General features: G+C 34.0%; 1 pseudogene; it reads right to left on the minus strand.

Moving 5' to 3' along the window:
- Nucleotides 1–2,146, minus strand: part of LOC141812583 ((S)-beta-bisabolene synthase-like) — a 39,388-nt pseudogene extending 37,242 nt beyond the window's left edge.
- Between the last annotated feature and the right edge of the window lie 8,649 nt (nucleotides 2,147–10,795).

A 10,795-nucleotide genomic window follows, 5' to 3' on the forward strand; every position in this document is an offset into this window, starting at 1 on the left:
TCTAAAATAGCACCAATCAACTGATGGTCCTGATCAATCGAATTGATTCTCTTCTGTTCGCTTCTAAAATAATGCAGTAGACTGATTAATCAAATCAATTCACTTCTATTCACTTTTGATCTACATCAGTTGACTGATATCGAGTAACAAGATATATCTCTGAACAAGCTCTATCTCACACTAAAGTTGACTGATATCTGAGCTAAAGGTTATGACCTTGAAAGTTTGCTCTATCAATACTTCTCGTTGCCTAGCATCTGGTCAACCTTGACCTGTCGGGATTTTCTCATTACCTGACATCTAGTCAATCTTGACCTGTTGGGACTTCATCGTTGCCTGACATCCGATCAACCTTGATCTGTCAACACTTCACGCCTCATGTCAACTTCCCTGTTGGACTTTCGACTGCTAAGTGTCCGGTCAACCGTGATCCACTTGGACTTTCTTCTTGTGCCAACTCCGTGTTGGACTTTTGATCACCAAGTGTCCGATCACCCATGACCCACTTGGACTTTTCACTTGTCAACTCTCTGTTGGACTTTGATCACCAAGTGTTCGCTCAACCGTGATCCATTTGGATTTTTCGTCTCGTGCCAACTCCATGTTGGACTTTCAATCACCAAGTATTGATCAATTGTGACCTACTTAGACTTTCCACATCTTGGTTAAGTATCTGATCAACCTTAACCTACTTAATTCTTACTCAATCAAACTAACCTATTGATCGACTATCAAGTATCCGATTAACCTTAACCTACTTGATGTTTCACTTCAACTAACATATTGATGAAACATTGAAATCCAACTCAAGTCAATTTGAGCTTGGTCAACTTGGCCAACCTTTACTAGAAGTTGATTGCACTAAAAATATTTTAGTAACTATGACCTCGTTTTAGTCCTATACTAATGGAGTTAATAGACTAGATTTTTTTTTAGTGGTATCTTATTATATAAATTTTGACATTGTTGTTAATGTCAATTAAGATATAATCGTATAACGTATATAAATAACATATAACCTAAGTGGAAGATTATTAGATTTTATCTCAATTTAGTGGGCTTGCATGTTATTTAATTTGTGATATGATCTAACTTATATTTATTGATGAGGTTTTGATGTGTGGCTGCACCTTTATTATTAATATGATAATGAGAACTCATTAATCTACACCATTATTATTAATGGCGATGATAATACCGCCGTCCGAATGACTGGAACCGCAACTCGATATATATATATATATATATATATATATATATATATATATATATACGCCGGTATATATATATATATATATATATATATATATATATATATATATATATATATATATATATATATATATATATATATATATATAGTATGGTTCTCCATTGATTATTAGGTATTATGATAGATCTCTTTGTTTTCCATCGGCGAAGAGATTACGGCGCCAAGACTAACCCCCTTGTCGCTTCTCTTCTCCGTAGGATTCCCAATTTGTGGACGCCGAAAAGGATGATGACTTTTCCTCTATAATTAGGTCCATTATCTCTACAAAATAGAAAATCAATCATACATACCTGAAGAAATATTGAATCCTTTTTGTCTAAGCAGTCAAAAATGAAGAGCAACCTCATGAGCCCATATTTGCTCATGTCAACATCCTTGAGATGGTCTAAACCTCTGTCTATTTCCTCCATAAAATGGTAATCAAGTCCAAGAAGTTGAATTGTATCAATTAGATTCATAGTTTGTAGAACGCCAGTTTGTAGAACGCCAGTAACATTTTGGAACATGCTCCTTACTTCATTCTTGAGCTCTTCAGCTCTTTTGTTCATCCATGCCTCAGACTACATCAGGATGCATGGGAAAAATTAATATGTTAACTATATAGTGAATTATACAGTGATTACTGCAATACTAATTAATATGCTATATATGTTTTATGAATGATATATGCATCCAAAGCTTTGAAACGATACAAAACAAGTGAAGTATATTCATACCTGTGATTTCTGATTTGTAATAAAGTAGTCATCCCAAAAGCTGGGATCGAAACTTGCCAACTGGCGATCAACAACCATGTCTTCCAAAACCTCGACTGACGGAGTCTCGTCATGCTCCATGGGGTTGTATATGATTCTTTAAAGCCTGAAGAGCCATCTGTGTTATCAAGTTTTATAGATGACTTCTGGCCTTAAATTTCAATAAATTAAGTAGTCATTTTCTAATGAGGGTGGTTGGAAGGAAAGGAAATTCTTTATTTTAAAATTATAAAATAAATGTACTCTTATTTTAATTTTTAGGAAGGGACACGAGCTCTATCAACTTTAATGTATCCATTACATCTTTTTCATCTGGATTATGAAAATGTGAATTATATATTCAGATTTTATTTTTCAGTTTACCGTACCTATAAGATATAAAATATAGTATTCTTATTGATTCAATGATTATTTTAGTGCATCTACTATTAATGTAAGAAAAATTAAACGAATTTATTTATTATTTATTTAAGAGTTATGGTAAAAAGGGACACAATGATGATAAGATCATACAATAAATAAAAGTGTTATTGATTTTAAAAAATATTTAGTGTCTTAATTTTGAATTTTCTTCAAAATTTGCCGGCGGCTAGAATATTCGTTGATATACTGACGGCTAGAAAATGACGATTTTATGTATTCTGACTTGATAGATATATAGAAGCAATCTAATTGTAAGGAAAAGTATTATTAGAAATTATCTATAGGGTGTGCTTTGAAACCATATTTGCATCACTGTCATCTAGAACAGACAAAAAAAAGAGAAAAATAGAGGTGAATTAGACACATGGGAAAAAAATAGAGATCTAGAGAAGAAAACACACGAGTATAATTGAGAATAATAATTTTTTAGCATAGCGTAAACGTTCATTATTAAAGTTGAAAAATCACCTCCTTTAGCATGGTGTGAATGTTCATTAATAGCGTTGAAAAATCACCTCCATCCTGGATGCTAACGTGAAAGGTCCCATGTCTAGGGACTGGTATTGTGATTGTGGTTGATGGTGTATCTTGTTTGATGGTGGATTGGGTGTGTGCCTTACGGCTAGTAGCTGTGTGGACAATGATTGTGGTCATTTGATCGTACACTTAGGGTGCGTTTGGTTCAAGTTATGATATATAACCTTGGTTATGTGATTACCAGGTAATCACATAACCAAGGTTATGGGGCATAAAACATAACTTAATGTTGTTTGATTTACTTTATTTATTTAGAGGGAATAAAACATAACCAGTTTTATACTTACTATATTACCCTTCATTCAATTATATTTTAATATAATTTATTAAATTAATAAGTATAATTTGTTAATTTTATTTTAATAAAAAATTCATTAAAATAATAAATATAATTTGTTATACATGAATCATTTTCCGTGAAAGGCTCCTGGAAGGATAAAGATCGTTTGTTGTTGTCGTCTTTAATATTTTATATATGACTAATATTTTTAATATTTTATATATGATTAATATTCTAAACCTTAAGATTATTATTGAGACCTAGAAATTATAGGTTAAACTGTATAGATTATAAATGGTTCATTTTTATACATAGTAGATTATGATTTGACTGTCACGGATAAATGAGAAATTCTTAAAAGGCCCATCTAAATTTTGAGAATACTCAAAAGGTATGCTAAACTTTCATTGTTTTTTTTTTTCAAAGGGCGCACCCAATTCCTAATTTACCCCTCTCATCCATAGCTGACTTCATTCATGTTTTTCTAAGCATCCGAGTAACAGTTTATAAAAAAATATGTTTCATTGGTTTGGATGCATAAAGTAATATTATATTGAGCATAAAGTAATATTGAGCTCTGTGCTTACCTTACCTCCTCTTAATTTTACATGCAAGTTGTACCATCACAAAACACACATTCCGATGAAATTTTAACAGTGTAAAAATACCAATGGGAAGAGTAAATCCTAAAAGGTTATCTAAAAATTTAGACTTGATGTTCTCTAAAGAAGACTGATCAAGGTTTCAGCATAGCAGCTCATTCAACATTTTCTCATCGATTCTCTTCAAGATTTTCTCATGTATATTTTTAATTTATTTGTTTAGATTTTTTTTTCTCGTCCATTCTATGTAGTTGAGATTTTTGTAAAGTTGACGCTATAAATACAATCATCCGATTGTAAATGATTAATTTTCTTATATGAGATATTATATGATGAGCAAATGGAAAAATATATATTTAGAGGTTTATATTTTTCCAACTTATTAGTAGTATTTTTTACAACTTGGTACTAAATTTTCAAAACTTGAAAGATGTACAATAGTTCCAAATCGCAACATATTGTGCTAAACATTATATTCCAACACCACTGCGGTGCTGAACTTTCTAAACTCCAGCACCACTCTGATGCTGAACTTTCTATTGTGATGCTGATGACTTAAATTCAGCACCAGAGTGGTTTTATGTCAATTTGCATGAAACCATAACTTCATTTACAAGGCTCAGTACACCATATTTATCTTCTCCAATTCATCTCTTCCATTACATGTCAAATTTTGAGAAATCCAAATCCTCTAGCTCTATCAATGAATTTTAATCAAAACTCATCAGATTGAACATATTCCAACTCCTGTGGGTTCTTGAGTGCACTTGAGTCCTATTCTAACCTCCTTTACATGTTTAAATGAATCTTTAGTACTGCTCAAAGGTTTGCTAATCTTTCATCATACTGTGTGATACTGATCTTTTGACACCAACATCAAGGCGGTGTTGATCTTCTTCCAAACCAAGACCACCCTGCCTTTAATCTTAACATTGTGGTGCTGGTTTAGGAAGATCAACACCACATTGGTGATGGTGCTCCCAAACCAGCACCACAATCTATGTTGGTGTTCCAAGACCAGCACCAGTTTGGTGTCAGAATCAATGATGAACACCATAAATACCTTCTATACACTCATCTCTTCCATTACATGTCAACTTTTTTGAAATCTAAATCCCCTAGGTGTATTAATGAATTTTAGTCAAGATCCATTGATGGACTTAGCCAATGCTGATTGAACTCATTCAAACTCCTGCAGGTTTATTAGATGCATCAAAGCCCAAATGTGCACTCCTTTATTGGTTTAAGGCATTCTCAGCACTGAATCAAAATATTTTGAAACTTTCAGAACTCAGTGGTTCTATTCTTCTAAGAACATCACCATAGTATGCTGATCTTCGAAAACTAGCACCACCTTATGTGAGAAGACTGTGGTGCTAGTTTTGAAATACCAACACCACAATGGTGTTGATATTTTGAAACCAACACTACAGTATCTGTGTTAGTTGCACACAACCATAACTTTGCTTCAGGTCTCAGGACCAAGCATGGCCACCATAAATACCTTTCGGAAATCCAAGTCTCCTAGGTCCATTAATGAGTCTTGGTCAAAACTCATTGATGGACTTAGCCAGTTTAGATTGGACCTATTCCAACTTTTGTGAGCTTATTAGAACCTCTTTTACTGATCAAAAGGTTTTGAAAATTTTTAAAACTCAATGGTCATGTTCTTCTAAGAACAACACTATAGTGGTGCTAATCTTTGAAAACTAGCACCACCCTATGTGAGAAGAATAGAACATTGTGGTGCTGGTTTCGAAATACCAGCACCACAGTGGTGCTGATATTCTAAAACCAACACTATAGTGTTTGGTCAGTTGCATACAACCATATCTTCACTTACGAGTCTCAAGACGAGGCATAAACACTAAAAATACCTTCTATACAATCATCTCTTCATTATATGTTAACCTTTTAGAAATCCAAGTTCCTAGGTCCATCAATTAGTCTCGATCAAAATTCATTAATGGACTAAACGAGTTCAAATTTAACCCACCCATTCCAATTCCTTAGGCTTCTTCAGTGTTTCTCAGTCTCACCATGCTCTAAAGTCTTAGATTTAAGTCTTTCATAGCCAAGCACAATATGTTTTTAAAAATTCATCCTTGGGCCATAACTTGTAGTATGAGAATCAGAACTATATTTATAAACCATCTATACATACCTTAGTCTATGTAATTGTTTTGATTACAATATTTGTTTTCAGAGATGATTATATTTTTGATGAACTTGAATCATGTATGGCCTCCATTAATTCATATTTAGTGGAGAGACAACAAGCTACTCAATAATCCATAGATGTAGCACCAAGTAATATTCCTTCTTCTTGTGAAAATACTCATGTGGTGAACAAAAATAGAAATACAAGTAATTTGACGTTTGATATAAATGAAGAAACAAATCCATTATAAGATGAGGTACCCAGTAATAGTACATTATTTGGAGAATATTTTGAGGCAACATAGAGTCAGCAGGTAGATTCAGATATTCAGATTGCATAGGAATTAGAATGCAATACAAATTTAAAAGTATTCTTAGCCGATGATATCCAATTTGACCAAGTTGATTTTAACTTAGATAAGTACAATGACTTAGAGGATTAATTTCCAATTATTGATGATCCATATGTTATGAATTCATGATTATTACCAAATCCAATTATAGTGGTAACAGATAAATATGAATTTTTTATTAGATAGGTTTTTCCCTCTCGATTAGAGTTCAAGGATGAACTTATAAGGTTTGCTATGTTTAAAAACATCAAATACAATCCAATTGACATCTGGCTAAATAGAATTAAATCTATTTGCTTCAATCAACCATGTACATAGAGAGTAGTTGTTAGGGGAGATGTGGAGTTCAGGGTTACAAAATATGTACAAGAACACCAATGTCGTAGCCTTAGGGAAACACATGATCATAAAGCTTACACATTTACATTTGTAGCATCTCAAGTTGAAGAACAGTTTGTTGCTTCTGAATAGTACAAACCAAGATTTATTAAAGAGATATGAATGCTAGGTTTAACGTTTCCATTTCATATAAGAAAGCATATCTAGCTCGGGAGAAAACATTGAAGAAAGTGGTTGGTGATTATGGGTAGGCTTATGAAGATCTTCAAATAATTTGTGTGAGTTAAGATTTAAGGACCTTGATACTTATGTGGCACTACACAGAAATGATGATAATAATTTTCAGCGTTGTTTTTGAACTTTTGGTGCTGGTGGGATAGTATTCAAGTTGTATCTATGCAAAATAATTGGAATTGATGTTGCACATCTTAGTGGTAGGTATCATAGTGTGTTGTTGATGGCAACAACAGTTGATGGTAATGGCGGCATCCTCCCAATTTGCTTTGGAATTGTTGAAGTTGAATGTGAGCTGCCTAGAAATGATTTTTGGATCATGTAAAGAAATTCCTTGGTGTTGATCCACAGTCAATGAGCATTGTATCAGATAGACATTGAGGTATTAAATCAGCAGTTAGAAAAGTCTACTCAACTGCCCATCATGCTTTCTATTGCTACCACTTATCTTGTAACATGGTAATAGATACTCAGGATAGGTCTGCTTTAGACTTATTTTGGGTAGCAACAAGAGCTAATACAACATTCGAGTATGACCAAGTAATGTAGTCCATGCTTACAAGACATCCAGTTGTGTCAGTGGTTACAGAAGATTGATCCTAAAAGATGGGCTAACACACACTTTAGTGGGAGAAGGTACACAATGCTAACCACTAATTGTTCAGAGAGTTTAAATGTTTTGTTCAAGGATACACGTGAACTCCCCATTAACAGTTTAATTGATAATACTAGAAGAAAGGTAGTTCAATGGTTCTTTAACCATAGGAGTAAGCTTCAAAATGTTATGGTGTTTGGACAACTTATGCTAAGAAAGAAATTGATTCAAGAAGACAAAGAAGTTTTCAATATATAGTTCACCTATACTCCAAAACTGAAATGGAAGTGCAAATATCGATTACTTCATACATTGTTATTTTGGAAAGACATTGTTGCAACTGTGGTGAGTTTCAAATTTCATGAATTCCTTACTCACATGTTATTTCCATCATCAAACACTAGAACATGGATCCAAAACGTTATTCTAAGCATTATTTTAAATCACAATATTAGAAGGACACTTACATAGATCATATTTATCCATGTTGAAGCAAGAAATTTTGACCTATTAGTTTAAACAACATTACAGTTCTACCTCCTCAAAGTCTTGCGCAACCCGATAGGCGAAAGAAGGCACACATAGAGTCCAAGCATAATGGGAAGGTAAAAAACAAATGCAACAAGTGAAAGCAAGTTGGTCATAATAAAAGGTCTTGTAGAATGTCACCAGCTCTACTAGATCCACCAGCTCCACCATCTACTAGTTCTTGAAATGCAAGTGTAAGAACAACAAATATTAATACTGTTGTAAGCAAAATTGTAAAAATTAATGCAAGTATTTACATTGTTGAGTGCATATATTGTATCTTCTATGATAATATCTAAAGTGTTAGGATCGGTGCGTTCGCTAGAGGGGGGTGAATAGCGTTTTTCGATTTTTCTCCTGCAAAAACGTCAGCGGAAGCAAAGAAACAAAGAAGAAAAGATCACAACGCTAACCCGTTCGATTTACTTGGTATCCACCTCTACGAGGTGACTAATCCAAGGATCCACACACACAGCCGACGATTCCACTATGAAAACCCTCCTTTTCGAAGAACCCTTCGAAGGTGGAGAAAACCCTCACAATCTTGATCTCTTCCTTACAATAATGAAGATTGAAGTTTAGAGGAAGAGAACACAAAAACACTGTGTGAATGTTCAGCAAAGAAGAAGAGAATCAGAGTTGTTGTTGTTCTTCGCGTCGAACACCACTTTTATGATTTTTCCATGCATCAGTCGACTGCTCATAAGGGCCAGTCGACTGATGATGACATTAATGGCTCATTAATTAGCATTAATGGCTCATTAATTAAATCAGATTTGCGCAGTTGTCAGCCAAACGGTCGACTAGCAGTCGACTGCTGGAATCGCCAGTCGACTGCTCCCAGTCGACTGATCAGTCGACTCCACTCGACTGATCTTTCTGTGTGTATCTCGGATCAACCCCAGTCGACTGCTGGCAGGGCCAGTCGACTGCTCCAGCTGAAAACTCCCCCTTTCAACTCTTTCTTCAACCCTTAGCCTTGACGCAAACCTTCAAACGCCTTCCACAAGCCTCGTGCTCATCCTTGCACTAGCTTGAGACATTTCCCTCGGTTTCGTCATGCTAAGTCATCCTTGCCAAGAGGCCGCGCGGGACTTCATCCTTTCGCGGGACTTGCCAAGAGGCAGCGCCTCCGGGACTTCACCACTTGCCAAGTCTTCAAACCTGGACTTTCCTGTATACTCAAATCACACATGTTAGATCACCAACATTGCCTAACTTAAACCCATTTTAGCCAAACATTAAAATCCAATCACTTGGGGCACGATTGCACCAACAATCTCCCCCTTTTTGATGTTTGACAAAAATCGTTTAAGTTAGGTCTTTAAATCAACATATATAACATGAATTCAAATAACCAAAAGCAAATAACATTGCATCAATGAATTCATCATTAAACATGATCAATATAACATGTATCAACATTTCCATTCTCAATAATCATGCATTAAGCATCTCCAATCTCCCCTTTAACTTCCATAATGTAACTTAAACCATCTCCATTATAATCAATTAACTTAAACCATCTCCATTCTCCCCCTTTTTTGTCAAGCATCAAAAATAAATGCTAGAATGAGACAATAAGTACAAAAATTGCACCAACAATTAGGTCTATTTTTCATTTCATCAACAATTCAAAATTATATCGAAATAAATAGTTAAAAATACTCCTGATGATCAATTATATGCTACTAGAACATACATTTAACAATGAGGCCCAAAAGAAGTCAAACTAGTGATAAAATGGCACAAAACAGCAAAGTTCAGAGTCATCAGTCGACTGATGACTGCATCAGTCGACTGGTGATTGATAAAATAGGTTTCTGTACCAATTTCTAAAAAGCATAAGTAATTCAGGGAGTTACCAAAAATCATGAAATTTTGCACACGAATTACTTATGTTATACATGATCAATGAAAAATAATTACAAAATATTTTGCATGATAAAATAATGTTTTGATACTATGTATCAAAAAGAAAGAAACGTCATCAATTTTAGAGGTTGTGTAGCACTAGGAAGAATTAAAATGTTTGTCTTTAAATTCTTAGTCCTAGTGGGTTAAGAAATGATATCAATTATCAAGATCAAGGATTTAAAATGAATTTCTTTAAATATGCTAATTCTCCCCCTAAATCCATGATTAGCTCTTATAGGCTCCCCCTTAAATCAATATGGATAACTTTAAAAATATCAATAATAGATTCATGATAACCTCAAATTTTTTATAGGTCACAATGCTCCCCCTAAATCCAGTACATACTCATTTAATCACAAGGAAAAGCCTCATCCCGTTGTAATATTTAAAAAGTTGATCTTTCCGGGACACACTCCCTCCTAAAACCCTACTCCCCCTAGACCATTGCACCAACAATGACTTTTAATTTTAGAGGTGCTTTGAAACATGAATCATGAAGATTAATCGTAGAGGGGCAAATATGTACTTCAAACGGGCTTTAGAATTAAAAGATTCAAGGAAAAGTATACTGATAAGGGAGACGTTACACTCATACTTACTTTATCTTAACATATCCAAAGAGTTATCAAAATGCATAAAATCTAAGCTTAATTCAATATATATTCACTAAAATGAATATATATATATATAAATAAATATGCATGAATCAGGGTTCGAACTAGAGACCTCTTAGTTGAGCATCTTATTACTTACCAACAGTCCAAGTTTTCTTTTGTTTTATATTATCAGTCGACTGATT

The sequence above is a fragment of the Curcuma longa genome, chromosome 19 (assembly GCF_044706935.1).
Source record: "Curcuma longa cultivar G26 ecotype Majalengka, Jawa Barat chromosome 19, ITB_CL_G26_1.1, whole genome shotgun sequence".
Classification (NCBI taxonomy): domain Eukaryota; kingdom Viridiplantae; phylum Streptophyta; class Magnoliopsida; order Zingiberales; family Zingiberaceae; genus Curcuma; species Curcuma longa.